Genomic DNA, 27349 nt, shown 5'->3' on the forward strand with positions numbered 1-27349 from the left:
CTGCCGGCACTGGTTTTCCTCCAGCACCCGGGACCCAGGCCTTTGCTCTGTCTGGAGCCTTCAGTCTTCGGGCTCTAGACAGAGCCTTCAGTCTTCGCTCCACCGCTTCGCCCCTATGTATGAAAATTAACCACCATCTTTGTTGGGTTAATTTGCATACTCTTCTGATTGGCTGGTGAGCGTAGTGGAGGGAGGTTAATTTACATGTTTGTCTATTATTAGGAAAGATAGATAGATTTTAATTGTGTCTGGGATCAGTTAGATCTCCTCTTCTCTATGCCCTCCCTTCCTACATTAAGAGAGTGTGTGTGTGTGTGTGTGTGTGTGTGTGTGTGTGTGTGTGTATGTGTTTCTGTTAAATGAAGACCTCGAAACAAGGAAATGTAACCAAGTCCTTTAGGAATGCAGCTCTGTCACTAGAATAGTTCAGGAAAAGGCTAAATTATCTGCCTGATTTCTCTCCCAACAAGAACTTGCTCAAAATGCACAAGCCTTATAGCAACTGAAAAATGAACAATATAGATGATCGATATCAGATTCTTTTTAGCTTATATGATAAGCGATTGGACAGTGAAAGGGCAACAAGGCCTAATAAAAGAAGAATGAAAAAAGAATTGGCATTTAGGGCAAATAAAGCATATAAAATGAAAATGGAAATTGCATCTTGGACATGTTTGATGTAGGGGTATTTCCACTGTGCTCAGATACATGGGAACATGACAGTAAAAAATAACACAAAGGAACAATATGAAATGTAAGAACAGTGTTTTGCAAAGAATATTTGTTATAACAGACCCTCTTTTCTTGAATACCATACAGGAACATACATAATAAGTAATGGCTATTTTTTGTACTTGACTTTCTAATTTTTAAATAATCATATTGATAGGAAGTTGAATAAAATAGTATAGCAAGTCCTATGTATAACTCATCCAGTTTCCCCCAATAACATTACTTAGGTATAGTTTAATATCAAAACCAGGATTGACATTGATATTTACACCTTATTCAGATTTTCCAGTTTTAAATGCACTCATTTGTGTGTTTTTCTCTATGCAATTTTACCACCTGTATAGATTTATGTATCATCATCACAATCAAGATACAGACTATTCTATTACCACAAAGATCCCTCATGCTACTGCTTTACAGTCACAACCATCCTACTCCCCCAACACCATTCTAATGCCTGGCAACCACTAATCTGTTCTCCATCTCTATAATTTTGTCGTTTTAAGAACGTTATATAAATAGAACCACATGGTTGCTACATGTAGCAGTGGTTTGTTCCTTTTTATTGCTGCATAGTATTCCATATTATAAATATAGCACTTTGTTTAACCATTCACTGACTGAAGGGCATTTGAGTTGTTGCCAATAAAAAGATACTTGTTTTAAACATAGTTATTCTATAATAACCAAGCTTCTTTCCCAAGAGGAATTTTAAAATGAGGGCTTTATGTTCATTTAAGCCATAGCTTTGCATACATATACAGAGATTTTTTTTCCCCTTCCCACATTGAAATTAAATCCCAAAGCTTCCCTTTCCAGTGGGGGCTAATGCAGCAAGGTAAATTTGCAGTTAGTTAAACTTCCATCTTATACTGTAAGGTGATATTTTGTACCAGTTATGGGACTTCTTTCATGTATAAGATAGGTTAGTAAAGTTAATTGTACAACTACCTCACAAAAATAATTTATATCCATCACTGATCAAACTAAAGTTGGAAGAAATCAAATTATAGTACTTTAAACTCTTAGACAAGACAATATCAAATTATTGTCTTTCAAGAAGAAAGATCAAGAATAAAAACAAATGTAGTTTATTTCCCATGATTAATTTCTTTTGGAGAGGAAGTAGTGTCAAGGAGTTGTAGATGAAAACATTAGTCAAGAAGGCTATAAAAACAGTAATTTGAATATACTATGTGGTCTAATATCTTGAAATAAGGCTTAAAACCTTACAACTTGCCTAGCAGTGAGCTTATAAGTAAATTTTTTTTTAAAGTCACAAATTTACATTTTAGAAGGTACAGAAAGAATAACACCAATCATAAAGTGTAGGCATTCAAATGGGAAAAAAAATTTAAGTTAATAGGCATGTGTGGAGACCAAGAAGGTAAGAAAAGGGAAAATATTAAAGGATAAAACCTGGGAATAAAAAGAAAAACTACTTGAAAATTAGGTAGAGAACTAGCTTTGACCCCAGATTAAATAACATCTCATTTCAACCATCAGGTAATAACTAATTGAATTGAATTCTGGAAAAATACACATGTTCACACTTTTATCAGGAACAAGCTAATTTGCTTAATTATATAACATATACTTATTGAGAAGCAAAGTTAACTTAAAATTTTCTTTGATTTTTGCACATGTCTGTACTATCAGTAAACATTATCAGAATTCAGAGATTAATTGGGAGATTATTTTACCTTTTTTTAAAAAAGGTTACTATTATATGGAGAAGAAACTGACACACTCCTTTCTCTTTAAGATAACTATCTTGTTTAGTTATCTTAAGTTATAAAAAATAAGTTATCACTGTATGCAGGTGTCACTATAAAGACAAGAGTATTGATTCTGTGGTTTGGAGCTGTAAGAACTATTTAACTGCCATTTGCAACCACACCTCTGACACAGACTGCCCAACATATTTACAAAATATCATGAGAGTGAAATTTCCTAAATCAAGTAGCAACAATGTTTATTATTGTAACATTTTCAAGAATGGAAAAAATAAAACATCAACTTTCAGTGCTTCTTTATTTTGAGGAATTAACATTAACTCAAATGGGTATAATCAGCTATTCTAAAGGGCAAGTACAAGAAAATCTCTTTTATTACTTGGCAAAGCATGATAATGCTTACCTTCTGCATAATAACTTGAAAAAGCTTATTTCAATTTCATAAAATTTTCTACTGCGATTGTCATGTAAGTCTCTTGAAGAAGCATCCAACTGTACTGGGTTCAATAAGTTGGGAAGTCTGCCATAACATTATGTCCCTCAGCTCACTAGTCAGCATAAGGTGCAGCTGCCTTGAGCCCTGGCCAGACATTACTGTCAGAAGACTTCATAATAAAATTGTTTTCATGCTAACCTTAAATTTGTCCAACTGTACAAACTCCAAGGACACTGTATGGGATAATCAATTTCTCACATAGCTTTAACTTTGAAAATGGCTAGCTGCAGCCCAGGTGGTGTGGCTCAGTGGTTGAGCATTGACCTATGAACCAGGAGGTCACTATGATTGATTACAGGTCAGGGCACATGCCCAGATTGCGGGCTCAATCCCTAGTGTGGGGCATGCAGGAAGCATCCGATCAATGCGTCTCTCTCATCATTGATGTTTCTCTCTCTCTCTCTCTCCCTCTCCCTTCTTCTCTGAAATCAATAATAAAATATATGCTGTATAAAAGAAAATGGTGAGCTGCAAACTGCCATTTAAGTCACTTTATAATGAAAACCCCCACAGTACTCCTCACTAACAGAACATTTCTGAGGCTGCAACACCTAGTGTGAATGAAAAAAATTTTATTCTCTTAGTATGCATGAAAATAGCAACAGTTAATATTTAATCATAAATACTATGTGTTAGGCACCATGCTACTTTATCTCTAGACTTCACAACTCCATGAGTTAAGATTACCACCCCCATTTTGCAGATGAGGAAACTGAACTGAGGCTCATAGAAGAGTCCCACCGCTAGCAAGAGAATGCAGAAGCCTCCTATATTTTTATCAGCCCTTCTCTGTACATAAGGCACATGAGATCTGAAAGCATCGATTATATAATTTATTAGTTAACCCACAAGTTTTAGAAAATGCGAGGCTGAGCTATGTACGCTGTGCCTACTTCGTGGGGAACTGAGGGGCCTTACCTTTCAGAGTTTATGCATTCCGTTTTTAAAAGTGTAACATATCCAAATTTCTCCCAGGCCCTGACTAGGGATCTATGCCAATTCTGTATCTAGGTGTATTAATTATGGAATATGGAAGATCATTAAACCAGTATAATTTTCTCAAAACACTGAAAATATTGTGTAACATTTAGTCAAAACTCAGATATTTCTTCAGAACCCAAGTTTATGCTGGTAATAAGCCTCAGAAGTAGGCCTAGAATTTTACCACTCATTACAGACATGTCTACGATAAATTATAGAATCCACTGTTCGAAGACATATTTACCCAGGCAAAAAAGCAAGGAGTGAAAAGATGAGTACTCAATGTGTGAGAAGAAGCTATTTGGCCTCAAATATGGCCAAATATGCCAACTTTTGTTAAACTTAGGTGTGTCCACTTACTCTAATCACACCAGAATCCTACTATATTAAATATGACATCGGTCTTACTATTTCAAATATTATACATAGGTGGGCTTCCCGTTTGACTTTATCCTTTCATTACCTAAAAGTTCTTTTAATCAATGACATTTAAGCTAAAAGCAAAGGGTTTCTTCAGAATTACAATTAGGCAAAACCATATATGTATATATATATATCACACACACAATTTTCTTTTCTGTTAGACAATCTTATTAGAAAAAAATCATCTGTTATTATTTACTACGCCTTACTCTTTTACAAAGTACCTCTTCACCTTTTACTTAGTTGACTTGCTATCCCGGGTCAACTAGACACGAGGCATGATAGCCTCAACAATCGAAGTTTCTCTAAGAAAGCAAGGTCAAAGAACAGAGGCACCTTCGCACCCAGGAACATAAAAAAGAGAACGACAAAAAACTTCACACACACCGGGCTTCGGGGGACATCCTATGGCTCAGCCATAACGCGTGTAAATCTGATCCCCGGAGTGCGGGGCACTGACAGTCATTCAACTTTCTTTTCGATCTCCCCATTGTGCTTGTCCTGGCACTACAGGCAAGATGTACCGACACTTCACCAAATGCCTTCTCTGCTGTCTAAACATTCTCGCGGCGCCAGGCCGGGGTCCGCGGCCATGGGGCGGGCCGGGCAGCCGGGGGCAGCGGCGGCGGCGCCAGAGAGAACCACGCGCGGCACCCGTTCCCGGCAGGCCTGCTGCGGCTGGTTCCCGAGCCTCCGGGGCTGCAAGGGCCGCGGTAGCAGCCATGGCAGGGACGAGGGAACCTTTCCCCTGCCTCCTCCGCTAGGCCTCGAGGGGTTTGCTTTTCACATGGCCCCCGGTTGGGGGCGGTGGGCAGCAGGTAGTGGATGCAGCTGCACCCGCAGCGGCGGGCCGGGAGAGCCGGGCTCCCTCGGAACCCGACCTGCTGGTGGGCTGGCATCAGGCACCTCGGCGGGGCCTGGCTGGAGGCCGACGGCTCGGTGGGGAAGGCCACCTTCTCTCTCACACACCACATCTCTCCCCAGCCTGCCTCCTTCTCCGTTAGCGCTACCGGTTGGCCGGCGGGGGAGGGGAGCGAGGCGCGTTATTCCCGGGGAACTGGAAGGGGGAGGGGACGGCATCACTTACCCGCGTTACTGAGGAGGAGGAGGCGGTTGGAGCGCGGCGCGGCGGGGCGGCGGCGGGGCTGGGTGGGTGCAAGTCAGAGTCTTACGAAAGGGAATTAACCCCATCACCAGCCCGGACACCGGCTCCAGCGGCAGCCGCGGCTGGCAGAACCCGCCCCTTCCCACCACGTACTAGCTCCGCCTATTTGTTCTCTTTGAGGGCAGTCGACAAATCATAGGCTGCATACCCTCGGAGTGACATGATGATCATCCAATCACGCCTAGACAAACGGCCTTCCCTCCACCCCTTTATCTCCTCCTGGGCCGCGGGAGAACCGTGCCAAGTCTTCCTCCACCCTCAAGGGACAAGGGACCAATCGGAGATTAGTATCCGCCCTTGAAGGACGCAAAGGGTAACCAATGGAAAAACTAAGAGGACAGCCATTTTGCCCACTTGAAAAAGAGCCACCTTTTCCCACGAGTTGGAGCCTGAGGTGGGGGAGTTGTGGGAGTTTTCCCTGACCTGGAGATATTGGAAAGACAACCATTTTTTCAAGGAGCATTTATAATGCTTTGTAGGAGTAAAATAAAATTTTCATCCTCCATGTGGGGAGATGAGAGGAACGCTGCTTAAAAGCTTGACTCCTCCCCTTAGCGCTAACGGGTTCTAAGCCGAACACCTGGTTTCTCTAAGGAAGGCGGGGTGATTGCCCTTCATGATCTAGAAGAGCGAACTACACTTCCCAACATGCTTTGCTCCCGCTCAATCCTTTTCTCAGTTTACTTCCCTCGGCAGCCTGACGGGAATTGTAGTTTTGGGGAGGGATCCAGGTCGCCTCCTTGACCAATAAGAAGGGACAAACTTTTGAATAATTTGGAGTTTGGGGAGGAGAGCTAGTTGACTTGAGCCTGCAGTGAATCGGTTTCACCGCTGTAACGGAAGAGATAAGGGATAGAAGAGCAAGGTAGAGCAGAGTTTTCTCAAAACACCATAGCTGGTGTCGATTCCTGGTGTTTGAACTGCTACTTTCAGTTTGCCCCTTTGAAGTCACTTCCGCTTTGGGCGGATACAAGCCAAACGTGTGGCGGGAGTTGGAGATTCTTCAGCGAATACACCAGGTGTGGCCGTCTGGGAGTGGGATGGCGGGCAAGTCGGTAGTTTCTTGCGTGAGAAATAGAAAATGGAACGTAATTTAATTGCATTTTAAGAAAGAGTGGGTGAGATGGGGTAGGGGTAGTTCCTAAGTCCATAATGCCTCTCTAAACCCAGCCTTCAATCCCAGAGTCCCATTTTTCTTGTGTTTGGACTTGCTCACTATTGCACGCATTTATTTGTTGTGGGGGCCTCTAATGCCTTTAGCCGCTGTCGGTACGCACGGCTTAATGCCATCAGTTTGACGAAAAAACCGGCTCTGAAGTTCTGAGCTAACTCCTTCCACTTTTACAAACGTCTGAAGACTAGTTCAAAGGAAAAATGTTCCAGAAGGGTTCAGGATTGATCCTAAAAAATGGTGACTTTACCTTGTTGTCGCTGAGTAAAGCATACACGTGGCGACAGGTCCAACTGTAATACACTGATGAATAAAGATATTTATGTACTTTGGAGCCCATAGCCTAATTTTAGCACATTAGGCTCTGGTTTATGCCCCGCTTCGGATGCAAAATTGAGTGTATTTTTTGCTGTTTGACGTTTCCTTTGAGTTACCTTGGGAAATTCATTGAATTAAGAAGACGCAGGAGGAAAGAGAAGATTTTTCCTCCCCAAGACTAAACTCATTTCTCTATCATTTGACTAAGACTTTCTCAGATAAATTCTAAGTTTTCCCCAGGGTCTCATTGAGACTTACTTTTATAAACAATCTTGTAAATATTTATTTAGCACTTATACTGTATTAGGCACTATACCAGCCTTTGGGGATAAAGCAGTGCCAAAAAGACAGGCATTCTTCTTTGTCCAAAAGTAGTGAGGAAGACAAAGGCCAAAGAAAATTAGAGGTAATGTTTTGTTTAATATTTTTAAAAAATTATTTCAGAGAGGAAGGTAGAGGGAGAGCTAGAAACATCCATGATGAGAGAAAATCAGGAGTAGGCTGCCTCCTGCACGCCTCCTACTGGTGATGGAGCCAGACACCCAGGCATGTGTCCTGACCAGGAATCCAACCATGACCTCTTGGTTCATGGGTCTGTGCTCAACCACTGAGCCACATCGGCCAGGCTACTAATTTTTTAATCTCTCTAAATCAAGTTTTCATTAGTCATGTTTTGTGTATTCATTCTGTCACCTCTTTCCATTCTACCTGTGTATTAAAGTAAGCATATTTTCTCCCCTTTTTTTTAACTGAAGCACTAAAAAGTCTTTGTCTAATACTCATAAGTTGTTTATGCACCAACTAGATGGTAAATTTTATAGTTAACTAGAGGCCTGGTGCACAGAAATTTGTGCACTAGGAGGGCGGGGGGGGGGGGGGGGGAGTCCCTCAGTCCAGCCTGTGCCCTCTCGCAGTCTGGGACCCCTCGGGAGATAACGACCCGCTGGCTTAGGCCTGCTCCCAGGTGGCAGAGGGCAGGCCCAATCCCTAGGTGCAACCCCTGGTCGGGCTCAGAGCAGGGCCGACTGGGGAGTTGGGGCACCGCCCCCTGTCATGCACAGAGCAGGGCGGATCGGGAGGTTGCGATGCCACCCTCAGTCACGCTCAGGGTAGGGCCGATTGGGGGGTTGGGGCACCGCCCCCTGTCACACTCAAGGCAGGGTCGATGGGGAGGTGCGGCGGCACCCCCTGTCACACACAGAGCAGGGCCAATCGGGGTTCGGGCGCTGCCCCCTGTCACGCACAGAGCAGGGCCCATCAAGGGGTTGGGGAGCTCCCCCCTGTCACGCACAGAGCAGGGCCAATAGGGGAGTTGGGGCACCGCCCCCTGTCACACACAGAGCAGGGCAGATCAGGGGTTGGGGCGCCGCCACTGTCACACTCATGGCAGGGCCGATGGGGAGGTTATGGCTCTACCACATCACACACAGAGCAGGGCCCGTGGGGGGAGGTGTTGGGGAGCCGCCCTCTATCACCCACAGAGCAGGGCTGATCAGGGGGTTGGGGCGCCACCACTCTCACACTCAGGGCAGGGCTGATGGGGAGGTTATGGCTCTACCCCATCACACACATAGCAGGGCCCATGGAGGAGGGGTTGGGGCGACTCACCCTGTCACACACAGAGCCGCAGGGCGATCAGGGGGTTGGGGAGCTCCTCCCTATCAGGCACAGAGCAGGGCGGATAGGGAGGTTGTGGCCCTGCCCCCTGTCACACACAGAGCCGCAGGGCGATCTGGGGGTTTGGGCGCTGCCCCCTGTCACGCTGATCCCGGTGCCAGGAGGCATATTACCCTTTTACTATATAGGATAGAGGCTTGGTGCATGTGTGCGGCCGGCTGGTTTGCCCTGAAGGGTGTCCTGGATCAGGGTGGGGGTCCCCACTGGGGTGCCTGGCCAGCCTGGGTGAGGGGATGATGGCTGTTTGCAGCTGGTCACACACCCTTCAGGGTGGGGGTCCCCACTGGGGTGCCTGGCCAGTCTGGGTGAGGGGCTGAGGGCTGTTTTCAGGCTGGCGGGTGACTGAAGCTCCCAACTGCTCCTTCTTTTCTTTTTCTTTTTTTTTATTCTGGGCCAGCTTTACCTCTGGCTCCAGCTCTGAGGCCTCTGCTGCTGAACGCAGGTATCTGGTTTGTTTGGGTTCTATAATCGAAAAACTGTATCAACTCCAGCTCTGAGATCCCGGCTGGCTGAAAGCAGGTTTCTGGGGTTTTGTTTAGCTTCTATATTTGTAACAATGTTTCAAACTGCAAGCTGAGAGGCCAGCAGTGGCAGGTGGGGAACGTTGGAGTCCTCTGTCACTGAAGCAAGCAAGCCTCATGTTACCTTCAAGCTGCCTGGCGGCTGTCCGCCATCTTGGCTGGCAGTTAATTTGCATATCGCCCTGATTATCCAATGGGAAGGGTAGCGGATGTATGGCTAATTACCATGTTTCTCTTTTATTAGATAGGATGCTTCTAGAAATAGGGATATAACCATACCTTTCAGCCAAACAGTGTTGTCTCTCTTTTTTTAATGCAGTTGGAATTTTAGTATATTTAGAAGTATAGACTTCTATAGATGATTAGTTCTTGTTTTGTGAGCTCTTCCAGTGTAAATCAAGTTAATAAGTGGTAATGACAGCCAGCATTTTATTGAGAGTTTCCTCTGAGCCGGGAATGATGTTAAAGTGGTTTATGTAAAATGTTCCCTGCAATTCTATAAGTATTGTTACGTGATATTTATAGTTGAAGAAATTGGGACTCAGTGAAGTTCAATAAGACTTGAAGTCCTTGACCAATAAATTTTGGAGCTGAGATTCAAATCCAGGTCTGTCTCATTACTGAGCTCTTGACCACTGCTCATCCTGCCTCTCAAATAATTATTAATCTCCCAATATATGCCAGATACATAATGAGAGAAATGTAAAATTCCACCCCAGCATTCTGGAACCAATGGTGGCAGTCCCTTCTTCTTGTGAACTATCCTTTGCCACTCATAAAATACATATTCATTGTACTTAAAAACAAAGGAAAATAAAGGTAATCTGTGATCTTAGTACCCAGAGATATCACTGTTATATTTTGGTGAATATCCTTACAGATATCTCCCTCTTATAGGTGCAGACATGTATGTATGGTATCATACTACTTTGCTATTTTGTAAAAAAAATTTTTTTAAAACTTTGTAAGAGTTTATTTGAGCCAAACTGACAACATATGCTAGAAAGCAAGATCTCAAATGCTGACCTGTAAACTTTTTTTTAACTTACAATAGGCTGTGGATATGACTGAATAAATATTGATATTATAATTTTTTATGGCTATCTGGTATTTCACTGTATGTTTCTAATATGATCAGTTCCCAGGTAATGGATATTGATATTTTTATTGATTTTTTTTTCATTCTAAAAAAAACATAAAATTTACCATCTTAACCATGTTATATTGTTACAGATGTCCCCCCTTCCCCCTAACCTCCACCTCCACTTTGCCCCACCAACTCTGCTCTCCCCAGTGTATATAATACAGTTGTGTTAAGTGTATGCACCTGTCAGGCAACAGATTTCTGGAACTTTTTCATCTTACAAAACTGAAACTCTGCTCATTGAACAACAACTCCCCTTTTACCCTCCTACAGCTCCTGGCAACCACTATTCTACTTTGATTCTAAGAGTTTGACTACTTTAGATACCTCATATAAATGGAATCATGCCCTAACCGATTTGCTCAGTGGATAGAGCATCGGCCTGTGGACTCAAGGGTCCCAGGTTCGATTCCGGTCAAGGGCATGTACCTTGGCTTTGGGCCCATCCCCAGTAGGGGGCGTGCAGGAGGCAGCTGATTAATGTTTCTCACTCATCGATGTTTCTCTCTATCCCTCTCCTTTCCTCTCTGTAAAAAATCAATAAAATATATATTAAAATTTTTTTTTTTTAACATATTTCATTGATTTCTCACAGAGAGGAAGGGAGAGGGATAGAGAGCCAGAAACATCCATGAGAGAGAAACATGGATCAGCTGCCTCCTGCACACCCCCCACCGGGGATGTGCCCGCAACCAAGGCACATGCCCTTGACCAGAATCGAACCCGGGACCCTCGAGTCCGCAGGCCGAAGCCCCATCCACCGAGCCAAACCGGTTCTGGCTATTAAAATTTTTTTTAAAAAAATATAAATAAATAGGTAAATGGAATCATGCAGTATTTGTCCTGTAACTGTCTTATTTTACATAGTATCATGTACTCAAGGTTCATCCATGTTGTAAAATATGACAGAATTTTTTTTAAGACTGAATAATAGTTCATTGTATTTTATTTATCCATTCATCTGCCAATGGACATTTAGATTTTTTCCACCACTTGTTATTATGAGTAACTAGAGGCCTGGTGCATAAAAATTTGTGCACTTCGGGGGGGGGGGTGGGATTCCCTCAGCACAGCCTGCACCCTCTAGTAGTCTGGGAGCCCTTGGGGGATGTCCACCTGCTGGCTTAGGCCCACTTCCCGGAGATTGGGCCTAAGCTGGCAGTCAGATATCCCTCTGGCAGCCCAGGAGCCCTTAGGGGATGTCTGTCTAATGGCTTAGGCCCGGGCCTAAGCCATAAGTTGGAAATCCTTAGGGCTGGCCACAGAGGCGGGAGAGGCTCCTGTCACCGCCGCTGCGCTGGCCAGCCATGTGGTGGCTTCTGGCTGAGCAGCGCCCCCCCTGTGGAAGCGCACTGACAACCAGGGGGCAACTCCTGCATTGAGCGTCTGTCTCCTGGTGGTCAGTGCACGTCATAGCAACCAGTCATTTCTGGTAGTTCTGCTGGTAGGGTCAATTTGCATATTTTCCTTTTATTATATAGGAGAATTCAGTGAGCATGGATGTGCAAATATCTCTTTAAGATTATTAATTCTGCCCTAACTGTTTTGGCTCAATGGATAGAGCATTGGCCTGCGGACTGAAAGATCCCAGGTTTGATTCCGGTCTAGGGCATGTACCTTGGTTGCGGGCACATCCCCAGTAGGAGGTGTGCAGGATGCAGCTGATTGATGTTTCTCTCTCATCGATGTTTCTAACTCTCTCTCTTCCTTCCTCTCTGTAAAAAATCAATAAAATATATATATATTTTTAAAAGATTATTAATTCTTTTGGATATATAATACCCAAAATTTGGATTCTTGGGTCATTTAGTAACTTTTAAAAGTAATACTGTTGTCATCTCCATGTTAGTATGCTTATCCAACTATTCCTTAAATACAACTTTTTAGAAATAGGATTACTTAGTCGTAAATACTCCAATTCCTAAATTACTCTTTTCAAAAGTTTGTGCCCATTTTTTTTCCTATTTACAGTGTTTGAGAGCACCCATTTCCTGCCGGGGTCCTGCCCCAGCAGGTCCAGGGGTCCCCAAAGGCGTGGACGGAGTCGGTGAAGAAGGAAGGACACGGAGACAGTGTTCAGTTGATCAGCAGCCTAGCCAGGATCTCCAGCCAGGATCTGGTCTGGATCTCCAGAGAAGTTCTGCTTAGGATCTCCAGCCAGGTTCTGTGTCCATGTCCAGACAGGTTCTGTGTCCATGTTCTCTTGCTAGGTTCTCCAGGTTCTCCAGCCAGGTTCTGTAGCCATGTTCCCTCGCTAGGTTCTCCAGCCAGGTTCTGTCCAGGTTCTCCAGCCAGGTTCAGTCACCAGGTTCTAGTCAGGTTCTTTTGCCAATTTCTGTAGTCAGGTTCAGTCCAGGATCTTTTGCCATGTTCTCTCCAGCGAAGTTCTTCTGTCTCTAGATTCTGTGTAGGTTCTGTGTCTAGGTTCTGAGTTCTAAGTTCTGTGTCTTGCTGTCTTGTTGCATCTGTATTTATACCAGTTGATTCCAATCCTATCAATCTCTATTACAAAGGTTAGGGCGTTTCTTATCTTCATTCCAGGGAGTAAAGATTATGTAGCTTAAGCACGATTGTTCGTAGTTAAAGTGATTAATTACCCGCCTGGCACTTAGTTAAGAGGTTTTATTCCCTCCCTAACTTCAGGGGAAAATCCCTACCTGGGGAAACAACCTTTCTCAGAGAGGAGACCTTGGTTAAAACACATAGTGCCAAGAAGGTGAGCAAACATATTAAGAACAATATGCCATATATGCCAGGTCCCTTGAAACAGCAAGGATGGACCGGCTCCCGGCACATTTCCCATCTTTTATACTATGAATCAGATTGTAAAAAGTGATCTCTCATTAATTCAATTTATATTTAATGGAATTCTGTTGATTCTAAGCATCTTTTATGTCTATGTTGTCCTTTATTGTTTAATCAAATTTTCATTTGTTTTTACAATTAATTTTGCAATTTACATATACTTGGGTTTTTTTTGGACTCTGTTCTCTTTCATTGTTCTGTCTTTTTTTTTTTTTTTTTCTTACTTGTACCTCCTCTTAATTTTGGTAACTTGGTTTGATAGCTAGTAGGAAAAGTGTGCTTCCACTCTTCTTTTTTAGATATTTCTTGTCATTCTCATGGTTTATTAGATGGATTTTTGGTTTCATTTTTCAAATTAAAAATAAATCTCTGTACTTTTGTATTTTAACAAAATACAAGCTTGACATTTATATAGATATTGAAACTACATAAAGGAAGGAAAGTATTTCAATTAGTGTTAGCAATCAGAATTTTTCATAGGTACCATCAAGGCTCAATGGGGCATTCTGTGCTCTGTTAAAACATGTTTTTATTACAGAGTTGGATCAAAATGGTTGCAGTTTAAGAGCACATCTAACTTTTTAAATTATATAATCGCTTTTTATACAGCAGCTTGCATGTGATAGGTGGCTTCTGGAAGAACCTGATAACTTCTTTGAATGATTATCTCAATTTATAACTATTTATCATACTGTGCTTTACAGCCTTCTTTAAGTACTTCAAATTCAACATATCTCCTAAATCTGTTCCTCTTTTATCTCACTTGTTTATTTGGTCAAAAAATATTTATTGAGCTTCTACCAAAAGAGATACTAAGGGTCAAAAGGAGGGTCTCCAGGTTGCCTAGGTTTGATTCTTGGTTCTGCCAGTTACTTTTTGGTTGACCTTGGGCAGAATAGATAACTATGTGTACCTTAGTTTTTTCCTGTAAAATTGAGATAATAGAGTACCTATGTCACAGGCTGTGTGAGGATTAAATGACTTAATATATGTAAAACACATAAAGTAGTTCCTGGTACATAGTAAATGTGTGCTGGGCATTGTTAATATAATTTTATTGACCTGGCTGATGCTAGAGTACTGAAGTAAAACAACAATAAACAAGACAGTTGATGGTTCTTGACTTTATGAAAGCATTCTAATAGGAGAGTGAGACAGTTTTCTAGCAAACAGATTTTTAAAAATTGCCAGTTATAATAAGTGCTTTGAGGAAATCCTAAAGGCTAATATGCAAATTGACAGAACGGTGGAATGACCAGTCTCTATGACACGCACTGACCACCAGGGGGCAAATGCTCAATGCAGGAGCTGCCACCTGCTGGTCAGTGTGCTCCCACAGGGGGTGCGCCGTTGAGCCAGAAGCTGCAGTGGCCGTGGTGGGAGCCTCTCCTGCCTCTGCAGCAGCGCTAAGGATGTCTGACATCCCCTGAGGGCTCCCAGACTGTGAGCGGGCACAGGCTGGGCTGAGGGAGAACGCCCCCCCCCCGCCCCCCCTGCACAATTTTCGTGCACTGGGCCTCTAGTCAACTGATATTAAAGAAAATATCAGGGTGCCCAGTTGGGAGATATTGCAGTATTCCAGTTGAGCAGTGATGCCTTGGGATAAGTGATGGCAATGGAACTGGAAATAAATGAATTTATTTGAGATATATTTGGGGAATAATCAATAATAATTGGATTTAATATGGTGGTTAAGGGAGAGGAAGAAATCAAGAATGAACCAAGGTTGCTGGTCTGAGTAGCTTGCTTGATTGTATTATTACTGAGAGATTGGGCAGGAAGCACACAAATTTGGTGGAGAAATCAAGATATTGTTTTTGGACATTTAGGCTAGAAATATTTATAAGATACCAAAAATGTCAGGTAGGTAATTAAATATAGGAGTCTGAAGCTAAGAGATTATGAATTATATTAACTGGACTATTTGTGGTAGCCGTCTAAAGGTTGTCCCTGTCTCCAGATCCATTCTTCCAGATTTGATAAGATAATGTTTGTAAAATAGTGGCCTGATTAAACTGCAAGAATAGCTCTCAATTTCTTGCAGAATACAGCTCAGTTTTAGCATTGCATATGAAACCCTCCCTGATCTGGCCTATTTTTGCTTCTTTACCACTTATCACAAGCATCTTATTTCTTAGCTATGTTACACTGCTAAGGATTTTCTGAAATTTTATGTTTTTGCAAATATGGCTTCTTTCTCTCTAGAACATTTAAAAAAATTAAATATTGATTTCAGAGAGGAAGGGAGAGAGAGAGACATAGAAACATCAATGATGAGAGAGAATCATCGACCAGCTGCCTCCTGCATGACCTTGACTGGGGGTTGAGTCTGCAACCCAGGCATGTGCCCTGACCGGGAATTGAACTGTGGACCTCCTGGTTCATAGGTCGATGCTCAACCACTGAACCACACCAGCCGGGCAATATTTTATCTTGATTCTCCATCTGCAAATTCTACTCTTCCTGTAGCTTCAATTTAAGAGTACATCAAATATTTAAACAAGCTGTACTATGTGCTAGCATTTTTTTCTGCTAAACGAAGCCTTCTTTGATTGTTTGCTATGTTACACAGAGTCAACATTGCTACTTATGTGTGCTATTTTTAAAAGGCGAAAGATTTATGCGATCTGAAGAGAAACCAGAGTATTGTGTGTGCTATTTTTAATATACCCTTTCATAGCGCTTATTACATTATGTTGCAGTTATTTGTTAATAATTCTTATTTTTGTCCTAGAGTGGGCTGGGAGGTGAGGATACAATGACATAAATTTATCTTTGTATATCTGGTACCTGCCGCAATGTGGTACATATTAGCCACTCAATAATTATTTGTTGAATGAGTGATTTTAAGAGGCAGTATTGCATAATGGGAAAAAAAGATCAGACTTTTAAATTAGGCCAATCTAAGTTCCAGGGTAAATATCACCAATATTTTTTTTGTCCCTAACATGAGAATAATAATATTTATTTTTTGAGTGTTTTTGAGAATTACAGATTTTCTAAAATTACCTAGCGTAGTAGTAGGAGGCATATCCCCTACCCGGGAATGAAACCTACAAGCTGGTCATATGTCCTAACCAGGATTTGAACCAGCTACCTTTTAGTGCATAGGACAATGCCGGCCCCGCTCCCCACCGATCACCAGTGCCGTTTGCCTCCCTCTCAGGGGCGAGGGGAGCAGGGGTGGGGGGTGGTGGGGGGGGCAGACTCTCAATGCAGACACTCCTGTGTTGAGTGGTCTGCCCCCTGGTGGTCAGTGAACATCATAGTGACCGGTCGTTCCGCGAGTCATTCCACCATTCGGTCTACTTACATATTAGGGTTTTATTATATAGGACTAGAGGCCCGGCGCACAAAAATTTGTGCACTCTAGGGGGGAGTCCCTCAGCCCGGCCTGTGCCCTCTCGCAGGGACCCCTCGGGGGATGACCACCTGCTGGCTTAGGCCCGCTCCCTGGGGTATTGGGCCTAAGCTGGCAGTCAGACATCCCTCTGGCAGCCCGAGAGGCCTCGGGGGATGCCCACTTGTCAGCGGGGAGCAGGCCTAAGCTGCAGTCTGACATCCTTAGCGCTGCTGAGGAGGCGGGAGAGGCTCCCACCTCCACCACTGTCTTGTGGCTGAGCATAGCTCCCCCTGTGGGAGCGCACTGACCACCAGGGGGAAGCTCCTGCGTTGAGCGTCTGCCCCTGGTGGTCAGTGTGTGTCATAGTGACCAGTCATTCCCAGTCCTTCTGCTGTTAGGGTCAGTTTGCATATTACCCTTTTATTATATAGGATAGAGGCCTGGTGCACAGGTGGGGCCGGCTGGTTTTCCCTGAAGGGTACCCCAGATTAGGGTGGGGTTCCCCACTGGGGTGCCTGGCCAGTCCGGGTGAGGGGATGAGGGCTATTTTCAGGCTGCCAAGTCCCCCCTCCCCCCCCCCCACCGACAGAAGCTCCCAGCCTCTCCTTTATTTCCTTTCTTTTTTTGAATTCTGGGATTTATTTACCTTCTATAATTGAAACTTTGTAGCCTAGAGAGGAGCTCAGAGCCGGCTGGCCAGGGCAGGGTGGTAGGGAAAGCCTCCTGCTCGCTCCAGCTCCATGGCCATGGCCAGGTGAAAGCAGGTATCTCAGGTTCATTTACCTTGTATAATTGAAACTTTGTTCCTTTAAGTGGAGCTCAGAGCCGGCCCTGGCAGGTGGGAATTTGGCTTCCTCCATCATTGGGGCAACCAAGCCTACTGCTTGCTCCAGCTCCATGGCTGCCGGCTGCCATCTTGGTTGGGTTAATTTGCATATAGTCGTTTTGATTGGCTGGTGGGTGTGGCTTAAGGCATAGCAAGGGTATGGTCAATTTGCATGTTTGTCTTTTATTAGTGTAGATAAGTTTTCTATAGGTTGTTTTTATTCTATATAAATGATTCTGTTATGTCATCTGTTAATTATATCCACCTTTTCATTCTCCTTTTCCGTTTGCCTTACTCAACAGATCTGATTCCATTTTTAAATAAAATATGAGGTAGTAGACATTTTTTGTATTGTCTGACCTTGCATGGAAAGCTTTCAACAGTTTAAGTATGATGATGGGTGGGGCAGGGGGTTGGTAAAAATCTTTCATCATATGAAGGAAATTTTCTATTTTTTCTGCGTCAGAGAGCTTTTGCTGTGAATGGATTTTGAACTTTATCCAATGTCCCTCGCCCCAGTCCAATGACCATGCACATTACTTTGTTATTGTTGAGAATTACATTGATTGAGTTTTTCCACAATATATTTCTTAACAGTGTAATTGAGATATAATTCATATAACATAGAATTTAATCATTTTACAATTTTGTGGGTTTTGATATACTCAGAGTTGTGGGATCATCAGCATGATCTAATTTTAGAAATTTTTCATCACTCTAAAAAGTAACCCAGTATTCATTAGCAGTTGCTCTCTATTCTCCACTGCCCTACTCTCCTCCATCCACCATTCTATTAAAACAGTTTTTTTTTACAAAAGTGGTTTTAGCCCTAGCCGGTTTGGCTCACTGGATAGAGTGTCAGCCTGGGAACTGAAGGGTCCCGGGTTCGATTCCGGTCAAGGGCATGCACCTTGGTTGCAGGCACATCCCCAGTGGGGGGCGTGCAGGAGGCAGCTGGTCAATGCTTCTCTCTCATCGATGTTTCTAGCTCTCTATCCCTCTCCCTTTCTCTCTGTAAAAAATCAAAAAAATATATATTTTTTAAAAACTGTTTCCCTTGAATATATAAAAAGAATTAACTCCTAAAGCTTAAAAAAAGGTGGCTTTACTTTCATTGTTTATCTTTATAAATACAGTGACTAATTCAGTCTTTATAGAATAAATCATATAAGTTGTAATGTGACCTCAATGTAGTAGACTTTTTTTTTCTTGGAGTTTTTGTTAGAATTTTTTACATTGTAGAAAGAAGCAAAGATAATAGACTATATAATGTGTTTTGAAAATTTTGTTTTTAGCTTTTGGCCAGTTTTTCCACACTAGAGCCTGGCACCCCTCATACCCTTGACCCTGAGAAGTGCTTCTTAGCTGCTATTACTTATAGAAAGTGGGCATGGCTCTTTCTGCTGTTGCCACTCTTGCCAGAATGTGTTTCACTTAATCCCTGCTCCTTTGAGTTTTGACCTTCTGGATTAAAGTCTAGAATGCGTCTATCTGATTAGAAAACCTAATAGCTATAAGGCAGTCTGGGAATGCAAGAATCTGGTATTGCCAGGTTTTTTATTGGGAGGTGATATCTGATTCCCATTCAGATTTGAAATGTGAGGACATTTCTAAACATAGCAGGGGACCCAGATGTTGAGTGGCCCCATTACTATCTCATGTCTACTCCCAAATAACACACATCCAGCTTTGTTCTTTGTTCTTCAGATGTATTTATTTCCAAACCTATTTGGCATTTGCATTTCATATTTTATAGCCTTTTCTAACTTTTTATATTTCTAAAAGATCTATTAATTTTTGTTTTCCTGAATCCATTTCTTTCCTTAGTCTTTAATATCTCAGTAACTTGCATGATCTCATTGCTGTAAATGTACATCTTGATTTCCCATTACCCTCATTTTCCACAGGTACTCCATCAGCAAGTCACGTTTGCTTTATTTCAGATACATTCCCCAATCTCTCCAGTTCCATTGTTAACCTAGTAAGACTTGAAAAGCATCTTGATGATTCTGTGCTTTACCCATCTTGCATCACCATTTCTGTTCACTCCAATTTTACTTTTACTTTCTAGTAGAAACATTATGACAGCGTCATAGGCATGATCAAATGTCCCTAGTGGCATCCAATGGGGCAAGCTCCAGCCTCTCCAATAATGGTTTATTCTAATCAGAAGGTTTCTCACCAACATTATATATCAATCCATATGTCCTTAATATTCAGGTAAGTCTATTGCTACTGTGTGGAAACTGAATAGAGGGCATAACAGACTAAAATGAAGTGAATCACAAAACTGTCCAGAATATTATCAGAGCACTTAACAGGCCATATTGTAAAACCTCTTTACCTGTTTGTCTTTCTCATCAAAGTAAACTCCTTGAAAGTAGAGGCTGCATCATTTCAAGAGAATCAGCAATTCCTAATGAGTGCCTGGCACTCTGCAGAGATCTTTTCAATAAATAAAGTAATTAATGCTATTATCTTATCATATGTAATATTATATATATATATTTAAATGTAAGAAATTGGTTTGAAAGTTATAAAAAGAGTAATTTTGTAGGAGTAACAAAATAAGATGCTTCCTCAAAGTGAAATTGAAAGCAATGTTTCTGGTGAGCGAGTATGTATTTATATGCAATGTAAATACAGTGTTCTCACAAATATTTGAGGGTGTAATATGCCAGTATTTGTGAAGAGCAGCTTTGAGAATCATTTCTTCCTTCAGATTCTTTAGTAGAGCTCTCCTTAATTAACCTGGTTATTGTTCCCATTCCATTTCAGAAGTGCATTCTCTGTCTCTCCAACACAGGAGCTATCACAATGCCCTGAATAGTTCCCAGCTTGGCCACTCTGCTTTGGCAACACTGTCTCCTACAAGAAGTGAGGATTTAGGTAGAGATAATTCAGTCCAACAGCACAAGAGTGGATGTGCCCTTGACCTTAATCGAACCCAGGACCCTTCAGTTCGCAGGCCTACACTCGATCTACTGAGCCAAACGAGCTGGGGAATGACTTACAATTTTAATAGATAATTTTTAACTTTACTATGGTGTGGAAACCATACTCCAAATTTTGAATTCTAACCTTTTCCTGGGCTGGCAGTCTGTGGTATGATACTATGTGGTGATGCATGCGATTAGAAGGGCAAACAATTGATACTATAGCTTGTAGTATTCAATGCATTTTTACTATAACTTTTTTAAACTTGATTTGTAATCCTATTATAAGTCAGGAAGTGTGTGTGTGTGTGTGTGTGTGTCTATATTTATATTCTTACGAGAGTTTCTTGTACAAATGTTTTCAAACAGTTTTGTCTGATTTTTCTGGATGGTAAATATATAGGCCATATAAATGAATAACAAGGAAGAATTATTGAGTTCTGGGTAAAGCATTGGGCACAGCCTGTGGGCAAGTGGGACTCTTTCTTAGAGAGAAGCCAAGTTCATCAGGCTGGTGTTCCTCAGTGGTAGAGCATCTACCCATGAACTAGGATGTCATGGTTTGATTCCTGATCAGGGCACATGCCTGGGTGAGGGCTTGATCCCTAGTGTGGGGTGTGTAGGAAGCAGCAAATGGAAGATTCTCTCTCATCATTGATGTTTCTATCTGGCTCTACTTCTCTCTTCCTTTCTCTGAAATCAATAAAATAAAGAGAGAGAGAAGCCAAGTCCTTCTAGCATATCAACATTTAGTTGGTAAAGAAATGAGAGGCTTTTTTGAAAGCATTTCATGAAGGAGATCATACTGTGAAAAAATACATGGTATGCCATAAAGCAGTGGAACAAATAATGAATCTTACCTCATAATAGAAAAACATGGTAATTGACCATACCTTCACTACGCCTCCCATTGGCTAATCAGCAAGATAGGCAAATTAACTGCCAACAAAGATGGCGGCTGGCAGCCCCAGAGCTGGAGCGAGCAGGAGGCTTGCTTGCTCCAGTGATGGAGGACGCCAAGGTTCCCCGCCTGCTGCAGCCTGCTCTAAGCTACACTCAAAGAAACACAGTTTCAATTACAGAAGGTAACTAAACCCCAGACACCTGCTTCCAGGTGCCATTGCCACAAAGGTGGAGCGAATAAAAAAACAACAACAACAAAAGGAAAGGCTGGGAGCTTCAGTCGCCAGGGGGCTTGGTCAGTCTGGAAACAGCCATCAGCCCCTCACCCAGGCTGGCCAGGAACCCCAGTGGGGACCCCCACCCTGAAGGGGGTTTGTGCAGCCTGAAAACAGCCATCAACCCCTCACCAAGGCTTGCCAGGCACTCCAGTGGGGCCCCCACCCTGAAGGGGGTTTGGGCAGCCTGAAAATAGCCATGAGCCCCTCACCAAGGCTGGCCAGGCACCCCAGTGGGGACCCACACCCTGAAGGGGTTTTGGGCAGCCTGAAAACAGCCATCAGCCCCTCACCAAGGCTGGCCAGGCACCCCAGCAGGACCCCCGCCCTGATCCAGGAACCCTTCAGGGCAAACCATTGGCCCCGTCCCGTGCACCAGGTCTCAATTTGTGTAATATAAGGGTAATATGCAAATTGACCTTAACAGCAGAAAGACTGGGAATGACTGGTCACTATGACACACACTGACCACCAGGGGGCAGACGCTCAATGCAGGAGCTTCCCCTGGTGGTCAGTGTGCTCCCAGAGGGGGAGATCTGCTCAGCCACAAGCCAGGCTGATGACTGCCAGTACAGTGGGGGTGGTGGGAGCCACTCCCTCCTCCTCAGCAGCACTAACGATGTCCGACTGCAGCTTAGGCCTGCTCCCTGCTGGCAAGTGGACATCCCCTGAGGGCTGCCGGGCAGCCAGAGGGATGTCTGACTGCCAGCTTGGGCCCGGACCCCCAGGGAGCGGGCCTAAGCCAGCAGGTGGACATCCTCCGACGGGTCCCAGACTGCAAGAGGCCATAGGCTGGGCTGAGGGACACCCCCGAGTGCACAAATTTTTGTGCACCGGGCCTGTAGTGTTTTATAATTGACTAGAGGCTCGGTGCACAAAAATTTGTGCACTGGCGGGGGGGAGGTGTCCCTCAGCCCCACTTGTGCCCTCTCACAGTCTGGGACCCCTCGGGAGATAATAACCTGCTGGCTTAGTCCCGTTACCAGGTGGCAGAGGCAGGCCCAATCCCTAGGTGCAGCCCCTGGTCAGGCTCTGAGCAGAGCCGATTGGGGAGTTGGGGCGCCACCCCCTGTAATGCACAGAGCAGGGCGGATTGGGAGGTTGCGATGCCACCCCCAGTCACGCTCAGGGTAGGGCCGATTGGGGGTTTGGGGCGACGCCCCCTGTCACACTCAAGGCAGGATTGATGGGGAGGTTGCGGCGCCACCCCCTGTCATGCACAGAACAGGGCCGATCAGGGGGTTGGGGAGCTGCCCCCTGTAACACACAGAGCAGGGCCCATCAGGGGGTTGGGGAGCTCCCCCCTGTCACACACAGAGCAGGGACGATCAGGGGGTTGGGGCGCACCCCCTGTCACCCACAGAGCGGGGCCGATCAGGGGGTTTGGGCACTCCCCCCTGTCACACTCAGGGCAGGGCCAATGGGGAGGTTGAGGCTCCACCCCATCATACACAGAGCCGGCCCATGGGGGTGGGGTGGGGCGCTGCACCCTGTCAAACAAAGAGCAGGGCCAATCAGGGGGTTGTGGAGCTCCCTCCTATCAGGCACAGAACAGGGCCGATCACGGGGTTGGGGCGCCTTCCCCTGTCATGAACAGAGCAGGGCGGATAGGGAGGTTATGGCCCCGCCCCGTCACACACACAACCGCAGGGCAATCAGGGGGTTTGGGCGCTGCCCCGTCATGCTGCTCCAGGGGCCAGGAGGCCTTGCAGCTCCACTGATCCCGGTGCTGGGAGGCCTCGCGGCTTCGCTTGCCACCGGGACAGTGAGGCCTCGCTGCTCAGCTGATCCCGGTGCTAGGAGGCCTCACTGCTCCACTTATCCCGGGGCGTGAGGACTCGCGGTTCCACTGATCCCGGGTTTGGGAGGCATATTACCCTTTTACTATATAGGATAGACGCCTGGTGCACGGGTGGGGGCCGGCTGGTTTGCCCTGAAGGGTGTCCTGGATCAGGGTGGGGGTCTCGCTTGGGTGCCTGTCCAGCCTGGATGAGGGGATGATGGCTGTTTGCAGCTGGTCACACCCCCTTCAGTGTGGGGGTGCCCACTGGGGCTCCTGGCCAGCCTGAATGAGGGGATGATGGCTGTTTGAAGCTTGTCACATCCCCTTCAGGGTGGGGGTCCCCACTGGGGTGCCTGGCCAGTCTGGGTGAGCAGCTGAGGGCTGTTTTCAGGCTGGCGGGTGACTGAGGCTCCCAACCTCTCCTTTTTTTCTTTTCTTTTTTTTTTTCCCTGGGATTTATTTACCTTCAATGGCTGTCACTGGAGTTGAGCACCGGCTTTAGCTCTGAGGCTTGGATCCAGCTCTGAGGCCTTAGCTGCTGAAAGCAGGTATCTGGTTTGTTTGGGTTCTATAATTGAAACACTGTTGCAACTCCAGCTCGGGCTGCCTGGCTAAAAGCATGGGGATTGTTTAGCTTCTATAATTGCAACATTGTTTCTTAGACTGCAGCTCAGAGACCAGCAGCGGCAGGCGGGGAACCTTGGCTTCCTCCATCACTGGAGCAAGCAAGCCTCCTGTTCGCTTCAGCTGCCTGGCTGCCGGCCACCATCTTGGTTGGCAGTTAATTTACATATCGCCTTGATTAGCCAATGGGAAGCATGTCGGAGGTATGGTTAATTACCATGTTTGTCTATTATTAGATAGAATGATACATTTAAATCTATCGTGAAAAATTTGAATGATATTTAGGAACAATCTGTGTGATGTATAGTTCTTAAGAAGTCACTTTCAGTTACTATTCATTTAGAAAGTTAAGAGTCTGCAATCAGAAATCTAATGTTATTTTGAAAATCTTGGATCTTTACTATTTATTTGTCAGGTCATAACATATCAAAATGTATTATTCACTTTTCTTCCTACTCATTGCACAAGCATTTCATAGAGATTGCTGAATGCAGAGGTGCTCTCAAGGAGCACAGACCAACAAGCAGGCAAACCACCAGAATAATGCATCAAGTGCAGATCTATGTACTAATGTTCTTAAAGCACAGATGGAGTATGCAAGAAAAAAATCCCAGGAATCTTCACTGAGGAGGTCTTATTTGAGTTGTCTTTTAGGATGAAAATAAGTTTGTCTGGCAGGCCAGAGGATGTGGGGAGTAGTATCTGCTTTAGTCACTCTTGACTGAGTTTGCTCTGCCACTAGGAAATATATCATATATAGCAATAATGAGACAAATAAAAGGGATCAATTCATAATTTGTGTTAAACCCTTCCAATAAGTTACAGAATGTAGTTCATAAACCAAGTTATGAGTCAAATTGTAGCTTCTCAGTATGTCAATATATTCTCAATTTGTGAAATTCAGTTGTTCACTTCTCATTGTTCATATAGATGTAGCTCTTTATAATAGTCATTGAAAAAACTTTGAGTTATAGATCTATATGTTTTAAACAAGAAAATAAGTTTTCAGTTGTAGACTTCTCTGCATGAGTAATATAAATATTCCACCACATTCTGAAATGGTTTATTCTTTGGGAAAATGTTGCAGTTTGATTTTTTTATTTCCATAAGACTTTTTAATAAAAAGAATTGCATAGTAAAATGCAAGTGAGACATTTTAATAATTCTTTTTAATTAATTGCCAGCATTGTTCTTTTTCAATTTTTAATCTTTAATTTCTTTATTGGTTAAGGTATTACATATGTGTTCTCATCCCCCCTTAACCCTCACTCTCCCCCCACCCCCAACTCATGCTCTCATCCCCCTGTTGTCTGTGTCCATTGGGTGGGCTTATATGCATGCATACAAGTCCTTTGGTTGATCTCTCCCCCTTACCCCCACCCTCCCCTACCTTCCCTGTGAGGTTTGACAGTCTGATTGCTGCTTCTCTCTCTCTGGATCTGTCCCTGTTCATCAGTCTATGTTGTTCACTATATTCCACAAAGGACTGAGATCATGTGGTATCTTCAAGAGAAAACTTTCAAAACATTACTATACTATGAATAAGTAAAAATTATACAATATAAAATTACTATGAATTTAAAACAAAGGCACAACTCAATAATAAGGGAAAATGTTTTTAGAGTGCACTGAATTTTTAACCTGTAAAAAGTGAAAGCTATCCTTATACAAAACATAATTTTAGATACTTTAATCATTCTTGGGTAGACACTGTAGAAAGTGCTAGACCTTTTAAAAAGTATTTTATAGTGTACTTAGTATTAGGTATACTGGAATGAGGCAGAAAATGATGGCAAGCATAGAGAGGATTTTGAATCTCAACAGGATATATATACATCATTTTTTCTTTTTTAAGAAAATGGGGGAAATAACAGTATAATATATACAAATAATACTTATTAGACATCATATAAAAAATAAGAATAGTAAATACCAACAATGGAATTGGTAGCATGTAAGAAATTTTATTTGCTTTGCCCATTTAACAAAATTCCTGTTGTAACAGATCAATATATATTACTTTGCAATTACATTCTAGGCTCCAGTACATGCTATCTTAACAAAGAACACTTTCATAGAAATGTTAGGGCTGAGTAGAAGGGAAGGGTATTGCAGTTTTTATTCTAAAAATTCTAAAATGTTTATAAAGTCTTTTGCATCACGCATAGATTCATGAATGGCATATGTAGGGGGTATAGTAAGTTGGATAGAGGGTAAGGCAGTATCTGGGATGTGTGGTCTGCCTTGTTCTTCCTCAGGGAAGTGCTATGTGGTATTAAAAGGGGCCGTCTGCTCATATTGCTGGGATGGTTGTAGAGATGGAGGTGGTAGAGGTGCATAAAAATGGTGGCTCTAGATCTGCAAATGCACTTTCCTAATTAATCAAGGACATAGTATACGTACTGACTACCAATATATCCCTTACTGTTTCAATATAAAGTCAGAGGAATATAATGTGTTCCTCCTTTCTAGGTTATGTCATTTCAGCTATTAAAATGGAAGAAGTTCTTCTGTTGAAGCCAACTTGCATTAATTAAAGAACTTTATGTTCCAAACTATAGGAAATGGCTTAGGCTAATTGAGGAAAAAAATCAAGAACTTAACTGAACTTAGTAAAGGAAGGCTAATGACTTAGTCACAGTTTAAACAGCCCAGTATTTCAACGGAGAGGAATTGAAGCAAGCCAAGCAGTGGAAAAACCTTCATTTGAGTTGCAGACAAAGGATAACTCACCACTACCACCATCTCCAATCTCTCACTCTCCTGTTTTATTCTTCCAAGTTATCAGTACAGATTGGTCATGGATAGTTGTTTACTCGGGATAACTAGGTCGGATGATGACAGGAAGGTAGAGAAGTAATGACTTTACTTAACTAGTCTGACTTGAGTACATATTTGGCAGAAAACAGAGCCTTTTTTCAAAGGAAGAAGTAAAAAATACTCAGATAAAAACAACAGCAACTGTAATCCATCTCTTAGCTTCTGTGTACTTGTGGACGCACGGGTGCACATGTAGTTCTTTTACATGTGTTTTTATGGGGAAGAATGCAGCACAAAATGAAAAGTTACAAGATCATCTAATATGTATACATAAAGGTGTCCAAAATATCATAGTACAGGTTTAAGCTTTAATAATTTCAAAAGGGTAAAAGCTACAAATTATAAAGATCATTTAAAAGTGGATCTATTTTATTTTCCATTTTCCCGTATAGTTTTGGGAATGATAAGTAATACTTTTTGAATTTTAATTCTTTGTTTCATACTCTCTGAAGATGGCAGACAGAGAAATTAATATTGGTAGTTAAAAATATACAAAGTCAAATAAGTATAAATGACATGCATGTAAATAAAAATGGAAATTGCGTTTTTCAACAGTTGTTAGCTGTCACCCTTCTAAAGTTATTAAACTTAAATATGCACTATGACATTTTAGAAACCTGTATATATACACGTTAATCTAAATATTAGAGTATCTTATAATTGTTCATTG

At 43.1% G+C, this 27349-nt stretch overlaps 2 protein-coding genes across 15 annotated transcripts in view; one reads left to right on the forward strand and one right to left on the reverse strand.

Moving 5' to 3' along the window:
• R3HDM1 (R3H domain containing 1) overlaps positions 1–5609 on the reverse strand; it is a 181934-nt gene extending 176325 nt beyond the window's left edge. For 12 of the 14 annotated variants that reach the window (XM_036318752.1, XM_036318750.1, XM_036318760.1 and 9 more), the window contains exon 1: positions 5456–5609. The gene's annotated coding sequence lies outside the window, so the exon portion shown is untranslated. The remainder of the gene's footprint in view (positions 1–5455) is intronic. The other 2 variants (XM_036318751.1, XM_036318757.1) reach the window with 2 other exon arrangements.
• Positions 5610–6325: 716 nt separating this feature from the next.
• Positions 6326–27349, forward strand: part of ZRANB3 (zinc finger RANBP2-type containing 3) — a 243488-nt gene continuing 222464 nt past the window's right edge. The window contains exon 1 of the mRNA XM_036320667.1: positions 6326–6552. The gene's annotated coding sequence lies outside the window, so the exon portion shown is untranslated. The remainder of the gene's footprint in view (positions 6553–27349) is intronic.

The sequence above is a fragment of the Myotis myotis genome, unplaced genomic scaffold (assembly GCF_014108235.1).
Source record: "Myotis myotis isolate mMyoMyo1 unplaced genomic scaffold, mMyoMyo1.p scaffold_m19_p_8, whole genome shotgun sequence".
Taxonomy (NCBI): Eukaryota; Metazoa; Chordata; class Mammalia; order Chiroptera; family Vespertilionidae; genus Myotis; species Myotis myotis.